General features: G+C 43.2%; 1 protein-coding gene across 1 annotated transcript in view; it reads right to left on the bottom strand.

Annotated features, from left to right (window-relative positions):
* Window positions 1–24,584, bottom strand: part of LOC123996747 (neuromedin-U receptor 1-like) — a 708,675-nt gene that overhangs the window by 47,519 nt on the left and 636,572 nt on the right. The gene's annotated exons all lie outside the window — the stretch shown is intronic.

The following is a 24,584-nucleotide window of genomic DNA, read 5'->3' as shown; positions in this document are numbered from 1 at the left end:
CAAACATCTCCAATCCAAAATCAAATCTATAATCGGCTTTCTATTCCTCAACAAAGCCTCCTTCACTCACTCACGCCGCCGAACTTACCCTATTAAAACGGACTATCCTACCGATCCTCGACTTCGGCGATGTCATCTACAAAAATGGCTTCCAATACTCTACTCAGCAAATTGGATGTAGTCTATCACAGTGCCATCCGTTTTGTTACCAAAGTGCCTTATACCACCCACCACTGCGACCTGTATGCTCTAGTCGGCTGGCCCTCGCTACATATTCGTTGTCACTGGCTCCAGGTCATCTATAAGTCTATGCTAGGTAAAGCTCCGCCTTATCTCAGCTCACTGGTCACGATAACAACACCCACCCGTAGCACGCGCTCCAGCAGGTATATCTCACTGGTCATCCCAAAAGCCAACACCTTCTTTGGCCGCCTTTCCTTCCAGTTCTCTGCTGCCAGTGACTGGAACAAATTGCAAAAATTGCTGAAGCTGGAGACTTACATTTCCCTCACTAACTTTAAACATCAGCTATCTGAGCAGCTAACCGATCGCTGCAGCTGTACATAGTCCATCTGTAAATAGCCCACCCAATCTACCTACCTCATCCCCATATTGTTTTTATTTACTTTTCTGCTCTTTTGCACACCAGTATCTCTACTTGCACATCATCATCTGTTCATCCATCACTCCACTGTTAATCTGCTAAATTGTAATTACTTTGCTACTACGGCCTATTTATTACCGCCTCATGCCATTTGCACACACTGTATATAGAGTTTATTTATTTATTTACTCTATTGTGTTATTGACTGTACGCTTGTTTATTCCATGTGTAACTCTGTGTTGTTGTTTCTGTCGCACTGCTTTGCTTTATCTTGGCCAGGTCGCAGTTGTGAATGAGAACTTGTTCTCAACTAGTTTACCTGGTTAAAAAAGTGAAATAAAAATAATTAAAAACATTTTCAACTGTAACATACCTACAGGAAGTTGGTATCCTGCTCTGGAGTAATACTGCGTGTATCATTTCTACTTGAGAGCGTGTATCATTTCCACATTACTTCAAATCTAACTAATTCTCTCATCCCCACATACGTATGGGTAGATGTTGATTTGGTATTGGGGTTTCGCCCCTCCTCCATAAAGTGTACATTCATACATATGTACACTCCACCTCATTTTACATGTAAAAATTTAACCCTCCTTGAGGAGGGTTAAACGAGTGGACAGTTCAGTGTGGAGTGTGGAGGGATGGAAGAAACAGGAGTGGGATCAGGTGTAGTGGGTTGACTCGTTACAATGGCACGAGCATACATGATTCTACAAATCCGCTGATATTGGGAAACTCACCCCAAAACATTGACTTCGGAGTCAAATAAACAGGCCGAAATTGAATCGCAAACACTCAGTCAAACATCCCCTCTGCACTGTCTAGATGTCTAATCAAAACGCAGAGCAGAATTCCCTTGTTGCTAATTAAAATGCTGCTCAAGGCAATCTCAATTTTAAACCTTTAATTCTCAGCTGCCGTCTTTTTTAGATAGAAATTGTATTCTGAATGCTTAGCAGTCAGACTTTAGGACAGGACACCGCATTATCTCGGTTGCTTCTCTAGTCATAATGACATAGTTAACGCACTAGACAGGACACAGCATTATCTCGGTTGCTTCTCTAGTCATAATGACATAGTTAACGCACTAGACAGGACACAGCATTATCTCGGTTGCTTCTCTAGTCATAATGACATAGTTAACGCACTAGACAGGACACAGCATTATCTCGGTTGCTTCTCTAGTCATAATGACATAGTTAACGCACTAGACAGGACACAGCATTATCTCGGTTGCTTCTCTAGTCATAATGACATAGTTAACGCACTAGACAGGACACAGCATTATCTCGGTTGCTTCTCTAGTCATAATGACATAGTTAACGCACTAGACAGGACACAGCATTATCTCGGTTGCTTCTCTAGTCATAATGACATAGTTAACGCACTAGACAGGACACAGCATTATCTCGGTTGCTTCTCTAGTCATAATGACATAGTTAACGCACTAGACAGGACACAGCATTATCTCGGTTGCTTCTCTAGTCATAATGACATAGTTAACGCACTAGACAGGACACAGCATTATCTCGGTTGCTTCTCTAGTCATAATGACATAGTTAACGCACTAGACAGGACACAGCATTATCTCGGTTGCTTCTCTAGTCATAATGACATAGTTAACGCACTAGACAGGACACAGCATTATCTCGGTTGCTTCTCTAGTCATAATGACATAGTTAACGCACTAGACAGGACACAGCATTATCTCGGTTGCTTCTCTAGTCATAATGACATAGTTAACGCACTAGACAGGACACAGCATTATCTCGGTTGCTTCTCTAGTCATAATGACATAGTTAACGCACTAGACAGGACACAGCATTATCTCGGTTGCTTCTCTAGTCATAATGACATAGTTAACGCACTAGACAGGACACAGCATTATCTCGGTTGCTTCTCTAGTCATAATGACATAGTTAACGCACTAGACAGGACACAGCATTATCTCGGTTGCTTCTCTAGTCATAATGACATAGTTAACGCACTAGACAGGACACAGCATTATCTCGGTTGCTTCTCTAGTCATAATGACATAGTTAACGCACTAGACAGGACACAGCATTATCTCGGTTGCTTCTCTAGTCATAATGACATAGTTAACGCACTAGACAGGACACAGCATTATCTCGGTTGCTTCTCTAGTCATAATGACATAGTTAACGCACTAGACAGGACACAGCATTATCTCGGTTGCTTCTCTAGTCATAATGACATAGTTAACGCACTAGACAGGACACAGCATTATCTCGGTTGCTTCTCTAGTCATAATGACATAGTTAACGCACTAGACAGGACACAGCATTATCTCGGTTGCTTCTCTAGTCATAATGACATAGTTAACGCACTAGACAGGACACAGCATTATCTCGGTTGCTTCTCTCTAGTCATAATGACATAGTTAACGCACTAGACAGGACACAGCATTATCTCGGTTGCTTCTCTAGTCATAATGACATAGTTAACGCACTAGACAGGACACAGCATTATCTCGGTTGCTTCTCTAGTCATAATGACATAGTTAACGCACTAGACAGGACACAGCATTATCTCGGTTGCTTCTCTAGTCATAATGACATAGTTAACGCACTAGACAGGACACAGCATTATCTCGGTTGCTTCTCTAGTCATAATGACATAGTTAACGCACTAGACAGGACACAGCATTATCTCGGTTGCTTCTCTAGTCATAATGACATAGTTAACGCACTAGACAGGACACAGCATTATCTCGGTTGCTTCTCTAGTCATAATGACATAGTTAACGCACTAGACAGGACACAGCATTATCTCGGTTGCTTCTCTAGTCATAATGACATAGTTAACGCACTAGACAGGACACAGCATTATCTCGGTTGCTTCTCTAGTCATAATGACATAGTTAACGCACTAGACAGGACACAGCATTATCTCGGTTGCTTCTCTAGTCATAATGACATAGTTAACGCACTAGACAGGACACAGCATTATCTCGGTTGCTTCTCTAGTCATAATGACATAGTTAACGCACTAGACAGGACACAGCATTATCTCGGTTGCTTCTCTAGTCATAATGACATAGTTAACGCACTAGACAGGACACAGCATTATCTCGGTTGCTTCTCTAGTCATAATGACATAGTTAACACACTAGACAGGACACAGCATTATCTCAGTTGCTTCTCTAGTCATAATTACATAGTTAACGCACTAGACAGGAAACAGCATTATCTCGGTTGCTTCTCTAGTCATAATGACATAGTTAACGCACTAGACAGGACACAGCATTATCTCGGTTGCTTCTCTAGTCATAATGACATAGTTAACGTACTAGACAGGACACAGCATTATCTCGGTTGCTTCTCTAGTCATAATGACATAGTTAACGCACTAGACAGGACACAGCATTATCTCGGTTGCTTCTCTAGTCATAATGACATAGTTAAAGCACTAGACAGGACACAGCATTATCTCAGTTGCTTCTCTAGTCATAATGACATAGTTAACACACTAGACAGGACACAGCATTATCTCGGTTGCTTCTCTAGTCATAATGACATAGTTAACACACTAGACAGGAAACAGCATCATCTTGTTTGCTTCTCTAGTCATAACATAGTTAACGCACTAGCCAGGACACAGCATTATCTCAGTTGCTTCTCTAGTCTTAATTACATAGTTAACACACTAGACAGGAAACAACACTGATCTGCCTTTTATATTCGATGCAGACGATCATGAACTCCTGCTAGAGTTTTTTAATATTTTAAATTTTTAGATCAAGCGGACTGCATGACAGAAGTCAATATCTATCTGGTGATGGAGTTCAGTCTAATTTTCTTAACATAACCAGAGGAGTCCCACAAGGCCCAATGCTAGGCCCAATACTGTTCACTATTTACATGAATAATGTTGGTCTGTCCCGGAATAATAATAACTGGGGCTTACATCTCTATGTGGATGATACAGTTATGTATTCCCGTGTCCCTTCAATGCAGCAGGAAATTCACGACCTTCAGCTTGGCTTTGGTTCAATTCAAGAATCGCTCACCGATCTTAAATTAGTGCTGGATGTTGATAAAACCACAAAAAAAATATTTAGGTCTCGTAAACTTGATCCTCATAAACTACGTATTGTATCTGTACCTTGAGAGGCCAAATTGAGCCAGGCCACCGTTATAAATATCTAGGTATTTAGATTGACGATAAACTGTCCTTTATAACACACATTGATAAGCTGACTAAAAGTTTTAAGTAAAGATTGGATTCCTTTATAGAAATACATCCTGTCTCACTTTTGAAAATAGGAGGAAGATTGTTCAAGCAACACTCCACCCAGTAATTGACTCTGGAGACTCAATCAACGTGTACGCAGCAGCTTCTGTGTTAAAACCTCTAGATTCAGTCTATAAATCAGCCTTGCATTTTATCACTGGGGATCATTTTCATACGCATCATTGTCTCTTATATAGTTCTGTTGGGTGGGAGTCTCTGACTACCAGAAGGACCCAACATCGGCTATTATTCGTATATATAAAGCTCTCGTCCAGAAATTCCCATCACCTCACTTCTAAATTTGAAATCTAGTTATTATAAGACTCTCTCTCAAGACTAGATGGTTCTAGAAGTTCCACAGGTCTCTTCTGAGATAAGACTGTTTGGTACTAGAGGTTCCACGGGTCTCCTCTGAGATAAGACTGTTTGGTACTAGAGGTTCCACGGGTCTCCTCTGAGTTAAGACTGGTTGGTTCTAGAGGTTCCACGTGTCTCCTCTGAGATAAGACTGTTTGGTACTAGAGGTTCCACATGTCTCCTCTGAGTTAAGACTGGTTGGTTCTAGAGGTTCCACGTGTCTCCTCTGAGATAAGACTGTTTGGTACTAGAGGTTCCACGTGTCTCCTCTGAGTTAAGACTGGTTGATTCTAGAGGTTCCACGTGTCTCCTCTGAGATAAGACTGGTTGGTTCTAGAGGTTCCACGGGTCTCCTCTGAGATAAGACTGGTTGGTTCTAGAGGTTCCACGTGTCTCCTCTGAGTTAAGACTGGTTGGTTCTAGAGGTTCCACGTGTCTCCTCTGAGTTAAGACTGGTTGGTTCTAGAGGTTCCATGTGTCTCATCTGAGTTAAGACTGGTTGGTACTAGAGGTTCCACGTGTCTCCTCTGAGATAAGACTGGTTGGTACTAGAGGTTCCACGTGTCTCCTCTGAGATAAGACTGGTTGGTTCTAGAGGTTCCACGTGTCTCCTCTGAGTTAAGACTGGTTGGTACTAGAGGTTTCACGTGTCTCCTCTGAGTTTGGCAAGACTGCTTTCAGTTACTAAGCGCCTCAGTCCTGGAATGACCTACAGGTCACTCTAAAACTTTATTCTTTGGTCCCAAAAGATGAATTTAGTGCTCTGATTTTTTTTTAATGTGACCAATGAAAACTGCACTTGTTTTGATTGATTGTATATATTAGTTTCTAATGTCCTTTTGAACGCACTGTCATTTATTTTGAAATGTTGAAAAATGAAGAGTTTTGAATCAGAAGGGTGATGTACATTGCGTAACAACAAGGGTGTACACATCACAGCTAGACTGTGTTTTCCCCTTTGATTATATTCACGAAGCGAAGAATCACAAAACAGATGTTATTGCCTCAATCCCTTTAATTACTCACAGTGTCCTTTTTAATAGTATTGTACGCTTGAAAACACCTGAGATCTTTGAGCCACCTACAATATAAATTGCTTTTTCAAACCAACACAACAAACCCTGCAATTTAATTGGGGTAATGAGGTGGGAAAAACACGCATTTCTAATTTAACTTCAGAAATATAAGTGATGCATTCTGGTTAGATTCCATTGGCTAGCTGATGACATTTTGGAGGCACCCTGGATTCTTCTCAATAGTCTGTCTTTGATTCCTCGTGTTCTTTTCCTCCTGTTCTCTCCTCACTTCTCACTGATGTTTTGAGAAGGCGAGGGGAGTACAGGAACAAAGACAAAGGAAGCAAAGACAGACTATTGAGAAGAATCCAGGGTGCCTCCAAGAGTCTAGTCATGTTAAGAGTTTATTTAAAGTGGAGTCACAACTCACTTTTACAAACGGAGGAGGAACAGAACAAAGGAGGTTGACGGGGTGTGGAGAAAGGAGAACAACGTTAAAATATATATATATATATAAAACAACACTGGACAAAAATTGAGGAGCAAATAGTCTAAATAGTCCAGAAAGTCAATAGACCATAGGACAGGAAGTGGATGGAAGGAGGTGGACAGACAGAGAGAAAATGGATGGACGACTCACTAGTAAGGCAATGGCATGTAGGGTTCGAGGAGATGAAACACTAACATTTTGAAAAGGAGGTGATTAGAGATCAGGAGGATATGACACGTGGAAGCCAAAACAGATTTTTTTTTTTTTTTTAACCTTTATTTAACCAGGCAAGTCAGTTAAGAACACATTCTTATTTTCAATGACGGGCTAGGAACAGTGGGTTAACTGCCTGTTCAGGGGCAGAACGACAGATCAGCTCAGGGGTTTGAACTCGCAACCTTCCGGTTACTAGTCCAACACTCTACCCACTAGGCTACGCTGCCGTAGTCCCCTCAGTCTAAATTATACTCTGAAAGGGCTTCCTTTTCATATCAGTTTTTCCTGTCAAGATCACCATTATTAAGTCTTCCATTATCCTGTGAAGACCCGTGATGAGATTTTCTATTACACATAAGGTTTCCTCAAAAACATTTGATAATATCAGTTGCATATGTTTCACGATTAACAAATAAGTGCTGGAATCATGAATCAGAAAAGTGTTGTACATTGCATAACAAAAGGCTGTACATGCCACATAACATCTGTGATTAACCCATTCATCATTTCTATGATTCAAATGATCATAATTTTCATGGATGTCATTAATTCATTAGTTATGGCCATAGGACTTCAATTAACGGTGAGTGTCAAAAACCTGTGAATGTATTGTAACGTCAAACAATATACATCAAATATTAAACACCGAGGTACTGTAGATATGATGCAAAATTATTCAGAGTTCCATTTCAACATTGAATGCATTGCATGGTAATTACATTCAACCCCAGTGCATTGTGGGAAAACTTAAACACTTCATGGGTATTTTTCAAACAGGGCCACGTTTGAACATTGTCAGGTGCTTTAGATAGAAATGTCACGAATGGAGCTGACGTGATTCCTTACTCTACATCTTCTACATTGCATATTTTTATCTGAACGTTCCCAAAACGTTGTGTCCTGCTGAACGCGCCCCAGGTTGTGGTATGTTGCTTACCCTTCACCCAGAAATGTGCACCTGTTCGTTCACCTCTCATGTGTTTAATAGCATCAGCATGGTTGGAGGGAATTTGCTCCATACTCCTTAAACTAGTCCATAGTTTTTTAATCTCTGGGAGAGAGTTGATAGAATATAATTACTTTTTTTTCCTCAGAGGAAATTACTACCTTGGCTGAGGTCCTCTGAGTCAACAACTTGACTATAAACATATGTTCATTTAGTGCCACTGCTGAGCCAAATGCACTCTACTCAGATATGTCAAAATTCACCTCTTGATACTGAAAGTCATCTGTTAAAAATAATGTATTATATTTAACTTGTATGCATGGAACATTTTCATGTTTCTATATTGAGTAAATGGAACAAGGGGAGCATCTACTTTTCACTGTAACATTGGTACCAACAGGAAGTTGGTATCCTGCTCTGAAGTCACATTTTGGTCCTTCTGTAGCTCAGTTGGTAGAGCATGGCACTTGTAACGCCAGGGTAGTGGGTTCGATCCCTAGAATGGGACCACCCATACGTAGAATGTATGCACACATGACTGTAAGTCGCTTTGGATAAAAGCGTCTGCTAAATGGCATATATTATTATTATATTATTTTTAAAAAGCGTGTATAATTTCTACTTGGAGAGCGTGTATAATTGCTACTTGGAGAGCGTGTATAATATCTACTTGGAGAGCGTGTATAATTGCTACTTGGAGAGCGTGTATAATTGCTACTTGGAGAGCGTGTATAATTGCTACTTGGAGAGCGTGTATAATATCTACTTGGAGAGCGTGTATAATTGCTACTTGGAGAGCGTGTATAATTGCTACTTGGAGAGCGTGTATAATTTCCAATGTCCAAGAGTCGTCAGTGAAAATGACGGTTCTTTCCTCAAATTCAGCTTGTTATTTATTTCCCATGTGAAATTCAATGAATGTCATTATGTAACAAGTCATTATGATCAGTGAAACAACTCAAACAGCTATGTCAGAATGAATGTCATTATGTAACAAGTCATTATGATCACAAAAAATATGTCAGAAGCTGCGTGGTATTCAGAAAGAGACAGGTCATTGCATAATAAGAAGGCTGTACATATCATCTGTGATTAACCCATTCATCATTTCTATGATTCAAATGATCATAATTGTCATGGATGTCATTAATTCATTAGTTATGGCCATAGGACTTCAATTAACGGTGAGTGTCAAAAACCTGTGAATGTATTGTAACGTCAAACAATATACATCAAATATTAAACACCGAGGTACTGTAGATATGATGCAAAAATTTTCAGAGTTCCATTTCAACATTGAATGCATTGCATGGTAATTACATTCAACCCGAGTGCATTGTGGGAAAACTTAAACTTCATGGGTATTTTTCAAACAGGGCCACGTTTGAACATTGTCAGGTGCTTTAGATAGAAATGTCACGAATGGAGCTGACGTGATTCCTTACTCTACATCTTCTACATTGCATATTTTTATCTGAACGTTCCAAAACGTTGTGTCCTGCTGAACGCGCCCCAGGTTGTGCTATGTTGCGTACCCTTCACCCAGAAATGTGCACCTGTTCGTTCACCTCTCATGTGTTTAATAGCATCAGCATGGTTGGAGGGAATTTGCTCCATACTCCTTAAAATAGTCCATAGTTTTTTAATCTCTGGGAGAGAGTTGATAGAATATAATTACTTGTTTTTTCTCAGAGGAAATTACTACCTTGGCTGAGGTCCTCTGAGTCAACAACTTGACTATAAACATATGTTAATTTAGTGCCACTGCTGAGCCAAATGAACTCTACTCAAATATGTCAAAATTCACCTCTTGCTACTGAAAGTCGTCTGTTAAAAATAATGTATTATATTTAACTTGTATGCATGGAACATTTTCATGTTTCTATATTGAGTAAATGGAACAAGGGGAGCATCTACTTTTCACTGTAACATTGGTACCAACAGGAAGTTGGTATCCTGCTCTGGAGACTTCCTGATGTCACATTATAAAATAACATGTATAATTTTAATGCAAGCTTCTGAGCATTCCAGAGTGGCAGGTAGCCTAGTGGTTAGAGCATCAGGCCAGTAACTGAAATGTTGCTGGATCAAACCCATGAGCGGACAAGGTAAAACACCTGTCAATCTATCAAGTTAACCTACTTTTCCCCCAGGCCCTGTGGATGTCGATTAAGGAACCTCTCTGATTCAGAGGGGTTGGGTTAAATGTGGAAGACGCATTACATTTGAAGGCATTTAGTTGTTCAACTGACTAGGTATCCCTCTTTCAAGTCCTTGAACATATTTCATGGAAATATAGTCATCACCAATGCATTGTGGGAAAGCTTCATTGCTATTTTTGTGGGTCAACTGAAATTACATAGTTTGACTATTTACAGTTGGAAAAATCATCAGAATGGGATTACTAATAATTCTGGGGTCAAATAAACAGCTATTAAAGTACTGCTGAAGCAAATATGCACTCATTTCAAATTTAATCGCAGTGTACAAATTCAGTACTAGCCTGAATTACTTTAACGTTGAGTAAAGGATATGACTGAGGGGAAACAGCAACTCTCATCTGTAACCAACAGGAGGTTAAGAAAATACAGAACCACTCTTGCCCTGAAGACCCCTTTAACTCACGTCATGTCATGGATGTGATCTGAATTGACTATTTAACCCGTACCTACTTCCTAGCAACTCATGTAGACTAGACCTGACAGGATTGTGGAAAGGTGAATTAGATCTGAGAGGATAGGAAAGATGAATTAGATCTGAGAGGATTGTGGAAAGGTCAAACTAGATATTGGATAATTGCATATCCTCCCAGCCAATCAGATCTAAAGGAGGTGCCTATAGGGTGTAAGGGCTATAGGGATTGATTTGGAATTCAGAATTAGATGAAAACATAGTGTGCACAATGGGTGAGTTTCTTTTGGCCCGGGGTACCGGGCCATGACAAAACGAACTTGCCCTATTTCTACACTCCAACAGCAGGCAGTGTGATGTGACACTTTTGTTAACGAGTTCATTAAAAGTGCAATCTGTCATTTTAATTCTGGTAAAAAGTATTGACCGAGCAGGGCTCAAGTGGAGGGTCAGGAGGGTGATGTACATTGCGTAACATTGAGGTTATACATGCCACAGATGATGTACTGTGTTCATCATATTCATGAACCGAGCGATCAGTGATAGCTGAAGGGGCTTTACTGGGTTAGGATTAGCCTAAAGGGGCCTCTCCAGGTTGGATTAGCCTAAAGGGGCCTCTCCAGGTTAGGATTAGCCTAAAGGGGCCTCTCCAGGTTAGGATTAGCCTAAAGGGGCCTCTCCAGGTTGGATTAGCCTAAAGGGGCCTCTCCAGGTTAGGATTAGCCTAAAGGGGCCTCTCCAGGTTAGGATTAGCCTAAAGGGGCCTCTCCAGGTTAAGATTAGCCTAAAGGGGCCTCTCCAGGTTAGGATTAGCCTAAAGGGGCCTCTCTAGGTTAAGATTAGCCTAAAGGGGCCTCTCTAGGTTAAGATTAGCCTAATGGGGCCTCTCTAGGTTAAGATTAGCCTAAAGGGGCCTCTCCAGGTTAGGATTAGCCTAAAGGGGCCTCTCCAGGTTAGCATTAGCCTAAAGGGGCCTCTCCAGGTTAGGATTAGCCTAAAGGGGCCTCTCCAGGTTAGGATTAGCCTAAAGGGGCCTCTCCAGGTTAGGATTAGCCTAAAGGGGCCTCTCCAGGTTAGGATTAGCCTAAAGGGGCCTCTCCAGGTTAGGATTAGCCTAAAGGGGCCTCTCCAGGTTAGGATTAGCCTAAAGGGGCCTCTCCAGGTTAGGATTAGCCTAAAGGGGCCTCTCCAGGTTAGGATTAGCCTAAAGGGGCCTCTCCAGGTTAGGATTAGCCTATACATTTGAGGTAATAGCCTGCAGTGTCCTTTATTTATGGTTTGCTTAGAATATTCAATATTATTCTATACTTTAATGCAACTAGAACTAGAATGTGTTGTTGTGTAAGAGAAAAAACAATAAAACTTGCTATTTAATTGGCAAATATTGTGGGAAATATATGAACATATTAAATTAACTTCAAACATTTTGCTCTTTTGAATATTCAGCACTGACGCAATCTGGTAAATTGCAAGCTAGAGATACTTGGGCTTGATCTAAATTGCGTGTCAAACTCATTTCACAGAGGGCCGAGGGTCTGCAGATTTTCACTCCTCCCTTGTACTTGATTCATGAATTAAGGTCACTAATTAGGTCTCTGACTCCTCTCACCTGGTTGTCTAGGTCTTAATTGAAAGGAAAATAAATAAAAAAACAGCAGACACTAGGCCCCTCCAACTCAACTCTGGACCTCGAAGCCAGTGCCACTGCATGTTTTCATTGTTCCCCTCTAATCAGGGACTGGTTTAGACCAGGTGGGTGCAATTCATTATCAGGTAGAACAGAAACGGCCCAGTGGTCTGTATTGGGTGCTTGTGTCAGAGTATTGGGTACTTGTGTCAGGGTATTGGGTGCTTGGGTCTGGGTATTGGGTACTTGTGTCAGGGTATTGGGTACTTGTGTCAGGGTATTGGGTACTTGTGTCATGGTATTGGGTGCTTGGGTCAGGGTGTTGGGTGCTTGGGTCAGGGTATTGGGTGCTTGGGTCTGGGTATTGGGTGCTTGGGTCTGGATATTGGGTGCTTGGGTCTGGGTATTGGGTGCTTGGGTCTGGGTATTGGGTGCTTGGGTCTGAGTATTGGGTGCTTGGGTCTGAGTATTGGGTGCTTGGGTCTGGGTATTGGGTACTTGGTTCTGGGTATTGGGTGCTTGGTTCTGGGTATTGGGTGCTTGGTTCTGGGTATTGGGTGCTTGGGTCTGGGTATTGGGTGCTTGGGTCTGGGTATTGGGTGCTTGGGTCGAAATAAAATAAAATAAAATAAAATTGTATTTGTCACATACACATGGTTAGCAGATGTTAATGCGAGTGTAGCGAAATGCTTGTGCTTCTAGTTCCGACAATGCAGTCAATGCAGTAATAACCAACAAGTAATCTAACTAACAATTCCAAAACTACTGTCTTATACACAGTGTAAGGGGATAAAGAATATGTACATAAGGATATATGAATGAGTGATGGTACAGGGCAGCATAGGCAAGATACAGTAGATGGGATCGAGTACAGTATATACATATGAGATGATTATGTAAAATAAGTGGCATAGTTAAAGTGGCTAGTGATACATGTATTACATAAGGATGCAGTCGATGATATAGAGTACAGTATATACGTATGCATATGAGATGAATAATGTAGGGTAAGTAACATTATATAAGGTAGCATTGTTTAAAGTGGCTAGTGATATATTTACATCATTTCCCATCAATTCCCATTATTAAAGTGGCTGGAGTTGAGTCATTGTCAATGACAGTGTGTTGGCAGCAGCCACTCAATGTTAGTGGTGGCTGTTTAACAGTCTGATGGCCTTGAGATAGAAGCTGTTTTTCAGTCTCTCGGTCCCAGCTTTGATGCACCTGTACTGACCTCGCCTTCTGGATGATAGCGGTGTGAACAGGCAGTGGCTCGGGTGGTTGATGTCCTTGATGATCTTTATGGCCTTCCTGTAACATCGGGTGGTGTAGGTGTCCTGGAGGGCAGGTAGTTTGCCCCCGGTGATGCGTTGTGCAGACCTCACTACCCTCTGGAGAGCCTTACGGTTGAGGGCGGAGCAGTTGCCGTACCAGGCGGTGATACAGCCCGCCAGGATGCTCTCGATTGTGCATCTGTAGAAGTTTGTGAGTGCTTTTGGTCTGGGTATTGGGTGCTTGGTTCTGGGCATTGGGTGCCTGGGTCTGGGTATTGGGTGCCTGGGTCTGGGTATTGGGTGCTTGGGTCTGGGTATTGGGTGCTTGGGTCTGGGTATTGGGTGCTTGGGTCTGGGTATTGGGTGCTTGGTTCTGGGTATTGGGTTCTTGGGTCTGGGTATTGGGAGCTTGGTTCTGGGTATTGGGTGCCTGGGTCTGGGTATTGGGTGCCTGGGTCTGGGTATTGGGTGCCTGGGTCTGGGTATTGGGTGCCTGGGTCTGGGTATTGGGTGCCTGGGTCTGGGTATTGGGTGCTTGGTTCTGGGTATTGGGTGCTTGGTTCTGGGTATTGGGTGCTTGGGTCTGGGTATTGGGTGCAGCCATAAAGTATTCTGATGCAGGTCTGTTTTTATATGCTTTAATTTTCTGAAACCCCTCGCTAATGGCCACACTGAGTGAATCTTGCGAGAGTATTAAAAACCTAACTTATTGCCATATACTAGACCTTGGGTGGTGTCAAGAAGTCTGATATATCGAGAGGTAACATTATATTATGCGAGTATCAGGCTGTTGTAGGCCTTGGGACTAAAAAGGACTATACACCTGCGTCATAAACCCCATATTCTGAAAGTGTTCTCCACGTAAGTCATCTGGGGCAGAGCACTGCACCAATTAGGAAGCAGAAATTAGTACTTCATACAGAGTCTGGATGGGAAACTAAAGTTTATTCATGGAAGGAATTTGACACAGAATAATTCAATGTGACATTTCCATTACAGTGGGGCAAAAAAGTATTTAGTCAGCCACCAACTGTGGCCAATACAATACACTTCAACTATGACAGACAAAATGAGAAAAAAAAATCCAGAAAATCTCATTGTAGGATTTTTAATGAATTTATTTGCAAATTATGTTGTATATTATAAGTATTTGGTCAATAAAAAAAGTTTATCTCAATACTTTGTTATATACCCTTTGTTGGCAATGACAGAGGTCAAGCGTTTTCTGTTAGTCTTCACAAGGTTTTCACACACTGTTGCTGGTATTTTGGCCCATTCCTCCATGCAGATCTCCTCTAGAGCAGTGATGTTTTGGGGCTGTTGCTCGGAAACACGGACTTTCAACTCCCTCCAAAGATTTTCTATGGGGTTGAGATCTGGAGACTGGCTTGGCCACTCCAGGACCTTGAAATGATTCTGAATGACCCAGCCCTTTTTCATATTCAATGCCCTTGCTGATGGAAGGAGGTTTTCACTGAAAATCTCACGATACATGGCCCCATTCATTCTTTCCTTTGCACGGATCAGTCGTCCTGGTCCCTTTGCATAAAAACAGCCCCAAAGCATGATATTTCCACCCCCATGCTTCACAGTAGGTATGGTGTTCTTTGGATGCAACTCAGCATTCTTTGTCCTCCAAACACGACGAGTTGAGATGACATTCTCCCAATTTTCTTCTGGATCATCCAAATGCTCTCTATCAAACTTCAGACGGGCCTGGACATGTACTGGCTTAAGCAGGGAGACACGTCTGGCACTGCAGGATTTGAGTCCCTGGCGGCGTAGTGTGTTACTGATGGTAGGCTTTGTTACTTTGGTCCCAGCTCTCTGCAGGTCATTCACTAGGTCCCCCAGTGTGGTTCTGGGATTTTTGCTCACCATTCTTGTGATCATTTTGACCCCACAGCGTGAGATCTTGCGTGGAGCCCCAGATCGAGGGAGATTTTCAGTGGTCTTGTATGTTTTCTATTTCCTAATAATTGCTCCCAAGGTTGATTTCTTCAAACCAAGCTGCTTACCTATTGCAGATTCAGTCTTCCCAGCCTGGTGCAGGTCAACAATTTTGTTTCTGGTGTCCTTTGACAGCTCTTTGCTCTTGGCCATAGTGGAGTTTGGAGTGTGACTGTTTGAGGTTGTGGACAGGTGTCTTTTATACTGATAACAAGTTCAAACAGGTGCCATTAATACAGGTAACGAGTGGAGGACAGAGGAGCCTCTTAAAGAAGAAGTTACAGGTCTGTGAGAGCCAGAAATCTTGCTTGTTTGTAGGCGACCAAATATTTATTTTCCACCATCATTTGCAAATAAGTTCATAAAAAATCCTACAATGTGATTTTCTGGATTTTTTCTTTCTCATTTTGTCTATCATAGTTTAAATGTACCTATGATGAAAATTGCAGGCCTCGCTCATCTTCTTAAGTGGGAGAACTTGCACAATTGGTGGCTGACTAAATACGTTTTTGCCCCACCGTATGTCGAGAACCTTGGATGCAGTGAGCAGTAAAATCATCTCAAGCAAATTTGGTGGCACACAAAGCAACTCAAACAACATTGAAATTGCATCAATGGTGTCAACATTTTTGTACATCTCCCGTTTGCCATGTCTCTTGTGAAACAGTTCACAGCAGAGGTGATGGATGTGCTAACATGACAAATGCGTCAGAGGTTCGAACGACCTTCCCCTCCTTTAATTTCATGCTGGCTGAAAACCTAGCTAGCCAGTAACACATACCAGACACAGATGACATGGGAAACATATAAGTATCTTTGCCATAGATGAATAGTGTAATCATTTAATTATATTTGTAGGGACTCTTCTTCGATGCAAAAGGTTTTATTCTCAGGAATTCAGTCTTCTCTGTATTATGTCTCCAACCTCCATTCTGTCACAGCTCTGAGAAGCAGAGCTTCTGGTGTGATTACATCATGTCGGTCTGATATCTGATTGGAGGTTAACTTTAGAGTAATGCTATTGGTCAACAACTCAGATTTTGAATCCTAAACAACGCAGATACACACACTTTATTTCTCTCTCCCTCTCCTATGAGCTACGGGCCATGGCTCAAGCCGTGGTTTCTTTGTTTTTCTCCCTGATCATGCTTGGAATAATGATTTGTTAACGTTGCATTGAAACATAAGCTCTATGCCTTGTATGTGAATTAAACAGCATGTTCATTACACAGGTGCACCTTGTGCTGGGGACAATAAACGGCCACTCTAAAATGTGCAGTTTTGTCACACAACACAATGCCAGAGATGTCTCAAAATTTGAGGGAGCGTGCAATTTGCATGCTGACTGCAGAAATGTCCACCAGAGCTGTTGCCAGATAATTAAATGCTAATTTATCTACCATGAGCCAACTCCAATGTCGTTTTAGAGAATTCGTCACTATGTCTAACCAGCCTCACAAGCGCAGACCACATGTAGCCACCCCAGGACCTCCACATCAGGCTATTTCACCGGTAGGATCATCTGAGACCAGACACCCAGACAGCTGATGAAAGTGTGGGTTTGCACAACCAAAGAATTTCTGCACAAACTGTCAGAAACCGTCTCAGTGAAGCTCATCTGTGTGCTCGTTGTCCTCACCAGGGTCTTGACCGGACTATACACTTCAGTGGGAAATGGCATGCTGGAGAACTGTGCTCTTCATGGATGAATCCCGGTTTCAACTGTACCTGGCGAGCAGTTTGCTGATGTCAACACAAGGTGGCGGTGGGGTTATGGTATGGGCAGGCATAAGCTACGGACAACGAACACAATTGCATTGGATGGCAATTTGAATGCACAGAGACACTATGACAAGATCCTGAGACCCACTGTAGAGCCATTCATCCTCCTACATCACTTCATGTTTCAGCATGATAAGGCTTGGCCCCATGTCACAAGGATCTCTACACAATTCCTGGAAGCTGAAAATGTCCAAGTTCTTCCGTGGCCTGCATACTCACCAGACATGTCACTCATTCAGGCTGTATCACAACCGGCCGTGATTGGGAGTCCCATAGGGCGGCGCACAATTGGCCCAACATCATCTGGGTTTGGCCCTTGTAGGACGTCACTGTAGATAGGAATTTGTTCTCTTATATATATATATATATATATATATATATATATATATATATATATATATATATATATATATATTTTTTTTTTACATTTGAGCATGTTTGGAATGCTCTGGATCAAAGTGTACAACAGCGTGTTCTAGTTCCTGCCCAAAATCCAGCCACTTTGCACAGCCATTGAAGAGCAGTGGGACCAGCATTCTACAGGCCTCAATCAACAGCCTGATCAACTCTATGTGAAGGAGATGTGTAGCGCTGCATGAATGGTGGTCACACCAGATGCGGACTAGTTTTCCATTCCCTTACCTTTGTTTTAATATGGTTTTTGAACATTATCATTTGTTTACAAGCATGATAGTTGTACAATGATGTTGCTCTTGCTGCGGGCGATTCCCTGATCCACCTCTATGCAGACGACACCATTCTATATACATCCGGACCGTCCTTGGACACTGTGCTATCTAACCTCCAATCGAGCTTCAATGCCATACAACACTCCTTCCGTGGCCTCCAACTGCTCTTAAACGCTAGTAAAACCAAATGCATCCTTTTCAACCGATCGCTGCCTGCACCCGCTTGCCCGACTAGCATCACCACACTGGATGGTTCCGACCTTGAATATGTGGACACCTATAAGTACCTAGGTGTCTGGCTAGACTGCAAACTCTCCTTCCAGACCCATATCAAACATCTCCAATCGAAAATCAAATCAAGAGTCGGCTTTCTATTCCGCAACAAAGCCTCCTTCACTCACGCTGCCAAGCTTACCCTAGTAAAACTGACTATCCTACCGATCCTCGACTTCGGCGATGTCATCTACAAAATTGCTTCCAACACTCTTCTCAGCAAACTGGATGCAGTTTATCACAGTGCCATCCGTTTTGTCACTAAAGCACCTTATACTACCCACCACTGTGACTTGTATGCTCTAGTCGGCTGGCCCTCACTACATATTCGTCGCCAGACCCACTGGCTCCAGGTCATCTACAAGGCCATGCTAGGCAAAGCTCTGCCTTATCTCAGCTCACTGGTCATGATGGCAACACCCATCCGTAGCACACGCTCCAGCAGGTGTATCTCATTGATCATCCCTAAAGCCAACACCTCATTCGGCCGCCTTTCGTTCCAGTACTCTGCTGCCTGTGACTGGAACGAATTGCAAAAATCGCTGAAGTTGGAGACTTTATCTCCCTCACCAACTTCACACATCAGCTATCTGAGCAGCTAACCGATCGCTGCAGCTGTACATAATCTATTGGTAAATAGCCCACCCATTTTCACCTACCTCATCCCCACAGTTTTTATTTATTTACTTTTCTGCTCTTTTGCACAAGAATATCTCTACCTGTACATGATCATCTGATCATTTATCACTCCAGTGTTAATCTGCAATATTGTAATTATTCGCCTACCTCCTCATGCCTTTTGCACACATTGTATATAGACTCCCTTTTTTCTCTACTGTGTTATTGACTTGTTAATTGTTTACTCCATGTGTAACTCTGTGTTGTCTGCTTACACTGCTATGCTTTATCTTGGCCAGGTCGCAGTTGCAAATGACAACCTGTTCTCAACTAGCCTACCTGGTTAAATAAAGGTGAAATAAAAAATAAAAAATAAAAATGACAGCGTGTTCCATTTCCAGAAAATATCCAGCAACTTCGCACAGTCATTGAAGAACAGTATTTACAGGTCACAATCGACAGCCTGATCAACTCTATGCAAAGGAGACAACCCACTTGGAGTTGCCAAAGGCACCTAAATGGCTCTCAGACCATGAGAAACAAGATTCTCTGGTCTGATGAAACAAAGATTGAACTCTTTGGCTTCAATGCCAAGCGTCACATCTGGATGAAACCAGGCACCGCTCATCACCTGTCCAATACCAGCCCTACAGTGAAGCATGGTGGTGGTTGCATCATGCTGTGGGGATGTTTGTCAGTGGCAGTGACTGGGAGACTAGTCAGGATCGTGGGAAAGATGAACTGAGCAAAGGACAGAGAGATCCTTGATGAAAACCTACTTCAGAGCGCTCAGGAGTGAGGGTATTTCATAAGGCTTTGTTTTACGCAGTCAATCCAGAGCATTCCAAACATGCTCAATGGGAGACATGTCTGGTGAGTATGCAGTTCTGAAACTCGTAGTTTCCAGGCCACATCAAATTATACTGGGTTGCAAAGTGTAGTGTAATTCCTATTGGAATCCAGCCAGAGTGGGGATATCCAACATTTGGAATAGTTTAGAAAAATGTATATTCTTATTTGAGTAGCATAAGATAAATTAAGCAATGTACTGTACATGCAAAACCAAAGATATAGAAAAATAGAAAATCAAGCATGCTGGGAAATATAGAGCATGCTGGGAAATATGATAATGTTTGGAGTAACACTAACACTGGGTACTTGGGTACTTTTACACCCCTGAGTGTTAATTTAACTAGTTACAGTTAGTTAGTTAGTTACAGTTAGTTTAACTAGTTTAATTTAACTTTTGAATCAAGACCAGAAATGTTACACTGAAAACACTGGCACAATTTGCTGTGTGCTACGAAAGGGGCACATCTGCAGGCATACATTTCAAGAGCATTGTAGAATTCTGAAGAACCCTAGATGCCATGCCAAGAACCCCACCCTTAACTCAAAAGTTTTTTCTCAGGAACCTTAAGAGCCGAGGATGAACCATTTAAGAACCCATTTCTTTCCGTGTACAAGTGTAGCGGATGTGAAACGGCTAGCTAGTTAGCGATGGTGCGTGCTAATAGCATTTCAATTGGTGACGTTACTTGCTCTGAGACCTTGAAGTAGTTGTTCTCCTTGCTCTGCAAGGGCCACGGCTTTTGTGGCGTGATGGGTAACGATGCTCCGAGGGAAGCTGTTGTCAACGTGTGCAGAGGGTCCATGGTTCAAGCCCAGGTAGGGGCGAGGAGAGGGACGGAAGCTAAACTGTTACACAAAGGGAAATGGAAGGGAGAAGCCATAACCCATACAAATCAAATCAAATCTAATTTTATTACATACACATGGTTAGCAGATGTTAATGCGAGTTTAGCGAAATGCTTGTGCTTCTAGTTCCGACAATGCAGTAATAACCAACGAGTATTCTAGCTAACAATTCCAAAAGAACTACCTTATACACACAAGTGTAAAGGGATAAAGAATATGTACATAAAGATATATGAATGATTGATGGTACAGAGCGGCATAGGCAAGATGCAGTAGATGGTATCGAGTACAGTATATACATATGAGATGAGTATGTAAACAACATACATATATAGTTGAAGTCAGAAGTTTACATACACCTTAGCCAAACACATTTAAACTCAGTTTTTCACAAATGTAATCCTAGTAAAAATTGTCTTAGGTCAGTTAGGATCACCACCTTATTTTAAGAATGTGAAGTCTCAGAATAATAGCAGAGATAATTATTTATTTCAGCTTTTATTTCTTTCACTGTGGGTCAGAAGTTTATATACACTCAATTAGTATTTGGTAGCAAGGTGGTGATTGACTCCGCTGTCCTGGCGTCGTGAGGGAGTTTGTTCCACCATTGGGGGGCCAGAGCAGCGAACAGTTTTGACTGGGCTGAGCGGGAGCTGTACTTCCTCAGTGGTAGGGAGGCGAGCAGGCCAGAGATGGATGAACGCAGTGCCCTTGTTTGGGTGTAGGGCCTGATCAGAGCCTGGAGGTACTGAGGTGCCGTTTCCCTCACAGCTCCGTAGGCAAGCACCATGGTCTTGTAGCGGATGCGAGCTTCAACTGGAAGCCAGTGGAGAGAACGGAGGAGCGGGGTGACGTGAGAGAACTTGGGAAGGTTGAACACCAGACGGGCTGCGGCGTTCTGGATGAGTTGAAGGGGTTTAATGGCACAGGCAGGGAGCCCAGCCAACAGCGAGTTGCAGTAATCCAGACGGTAGATGACAAGTGCCTGGATTAGGACCTGCGCCGCTTCCTGTGTGAGGCAGGGTCGTACTCTGCGGATGTTGTAGAGCATGAACCTACAGGAACGGGCCACCGCCTTGATGTTGGTTGAGAACGACAGGGTGTTGTCCAGGATCACGCCAAGGTTCTTAGCACTCTGGGAGGAGGACACAATGGAGTTGTCAACCGTGATGGCGAGATCATGGAACGGGCAGTCCTTCCCCGGGAGGAAGAGCAGCTCCGTCTTGCCGAGGTTCAGCTTGAGGTGGTGATCCGTCATCCACACTGATATGTCTGCCAGACATGCAGAGATGCGATTCGCCACCTGGTCATCAGAAGGGGGAAAGGAGAAGATTAATTCTGTGTCGTCTGCATAGCAATGATAGGAGAGACCATGTGAGGTTATGACAGAGCCAAGTGACTTGGTGTATAGCGAGAATAGGAGAGGGCCTAGAACAGAGCCCTGGGGGACACCAGTGGTGAGAGCGCGCCACCTGGTAGGAGCGACCTGTCAGGTAGGACGCAATCCAAGCGTGGGCCGCGCTGGAGATGCCCAACTTGGAGAGGGTGGAGAGGAGGATCTGATGGTTCACAGTATTGAAGGCAGCCGATAGATCTAGAAGGATGAGAGCAGAGGAGAGAGAGTTAGCTTTAGCAGTGCGGAGCACCTCCGTGATACAGAGGAGAGCAGTCTCAGTTGAATGACTAGTCTTGAAACCTGACTGATTTGGATCAAGAAGGTCATTCAGAGAGAGATAGCGGGAGAGCTGGCCAAGGACGGCACGTTCGAGAGTTTTGGAGAGAAAAGAAAGAAGGGATACTGGTCTGTAATTGTTGACATCGGAGGGATCGAGTGTAGGTTTTTTCAGAAGGGGTGCAACTCTCGCTCTCTTGAAGACGGAAGGGACGTAGCCAGCTGTCAGGGATGAGTTGATGAGCGAGGTGAGGTAAGGGAGAAGGTCTCCGGAAATGGTCTGGAGAAGAGAGGAGGGGATAGGGTCAAGCGGGCAGGTTGTTGGGCGGCCGGCCGTCACAAGACGCAAGATTTCATCTGGAGAGAGAGGGGAGAAAGAGGTCAGAGCACAGGGTAGGGCAGTGTGAGCAGAACCAGCGGTGTCATTTGACTTAGCAAACGAGGATCGGATGTCGTCGACCTTCTTTTCAAAATGGTTGACGAAGTCATCTGCAGAGAGGGAGGAGGGGGGAGGGAGGAGGATTCAGGAGGGAGGAGAAGGTGGCAAAGAGCTTCCTAGGGTTAGAGGCAGATGCTTGGAATTTAGAGTGGTAGAAAGTGGCTTTAGCAGCAGAGACAGAGGAGGAAAATGTAGAGAGGAGGGAGTGAAAGGATGCCAGGTCCGCAGGGAGGCGAGTTTTCCTCCATTTCCGCTCGGCTGCCCAGAGCCCTGTTCTGTGAGCTCGCAATGAGTCATCGAGCTACGGAGCGGGAGGGGAGGACCGAGCCGGCCTGGAGGATAGGGGACATAGAGAGTCAAAGGATGCAGAGAGGGAGGAGAGGAGGGTTGAGGAGGCAGAGTCAGGAGATAGGTTGGAGAAGGTTTGAGCAGAGGGAAGAGATGATAGGATGGAAGAGGAGAGAGTAGCGGGGGAGAGAGAGCGAAGGTTGGGACGGCGCGATACCATCCGAGTAGGGGCAGTGTGGGAGGTGTTGGATGAGAGCGAGAGGGAAAAGGATACAAGGTAGTGGTCGGAGACTTGGAGGGGAGTTGCAGTGAGGTTAGTGGAAGAACAGCATCTAGTAAAGGTGAGGTCGAGCGTATTGCCTGCCTTGTGAGTAGGGGGGGAAGGTGAGAGGGTGAGGTCAAAAGAGGAGAGGAGTGGAAAGAAGGAGGCAGAGAGGAATGAGTCAAAGGTAGACGTGGGGAGGTTAAAGTCGCCCAGAACTGTGAGAGGTGAGCCGTCCTTAGGAAAGGAGCTTATCAAGGCATCAAGCTCATTGATGAACTCTCCGAGGGAACCTGGAGGGCGATAAATGATAAGGATGTTAAGCTTGAAAGGGCTGGTAACTGTGACAGCATGGAATTCAAAGGAGGCGATAGACAGATGGGTAAGGGGAGAAAGAGAGAATGACCACTTGGGAGAGATGAGGATCCCGGTGCCACCACCGGGATAACACAAGCTTATGAAAACACTTTGCTATACTCATTCATTACAGCTGCAGTGCTGGTTGTAGAGTGAGTGGAAGTAGGGAGAAAGTACATTTTATGGCTTATGAAAGTATTGAACAAAGTGTTGACGGTGCTGAATAACAGCTTAAACATGAACTTACTCATAAAAACAGCAGCTCTTTGTTGTACTATGAGACTCTCTCTAGTCATGGTTTTCTAAGTTTTTAAATCTCACAGTATCAACTTTGCTGTGTGTTCGAGGCTTCTTTTTTGATAGTCTACGGCGTGAGGAAACTGTACAGATACAGTGATCTGAGCTATCTGATTGGCCAGCGGTAGGCCTATAGGTGAACTTGATTTTCTCTCTGGGCCTGCCGGGTAGGCTTTGTTCTACCTTAAGATACCCAAAATGGTTAAAAATGGGAACACTTTGTCTTCCCAGAGCTAGGGCTGCTGAATCAAGTGCACCTACCGCCGACAGCGCAAAATGAAGAAAAAATTAGGAACCCAAGGGTTTAGTGTTGGTTTTTGTTGCACAAATGTTTGGTGATCGACTAGGAATGGCTTGCAGGTCGTGATTGATTGGGGACCACTGCCCTCTGTAACATACCTTTTGACTATGATAGTATCCCAGCTGAGGAATATTTTATTACATTGACAGGTAATCGCTTTGATAGCATGTTGTACGTTAACCAGAAAAGGGTGAGTAAGTGCTTTTCACAAACAACAAATACACTATATTGTCTGACTCAAAACATGTTACCCTCATTGACTGCCCTAACCCTGTAAGGGCTTTCTTCCTGGGAAGGAGAGGCAGACCAAAACACGTGGTTGAAGTTCATGAGTCTTTAATAAGAGACACTTCACATGAACAAACGTGGCAAAACCGAAACAGCCCTATCTTGTGCAGCAAACACAAAGACAAGAAACAACCACCCACAAAACCCAACACAAAACAGGCTACCTAAATATGGTTCCCAATCAGAGACAATGCCTAACACCTGCCTCTGATTGAGAACCATATCAGGCCGAACATAGAAATAGACAAACTA

Source organism: Oncorhynchus gorbuscha, linkage group LG02, assembly GCF_021184085.1.
Source record: "Oncorhynchus gorbuscha isolate QuinsamMale2020 ecotype Even-year linkage group LG02, OgorEven_v1.0, whole genome shotgun sequence".
Lineage (NCBI taxonomy): Eukaryota > Metazoa > Chordata > Actinopteri > Salmoniformes > Salmonidae > Oncorhynchus > Oncorhynchus gorbuscha.
This window is presented reverse-complemented; position numbering and strand designations above follow the sequence as displayed.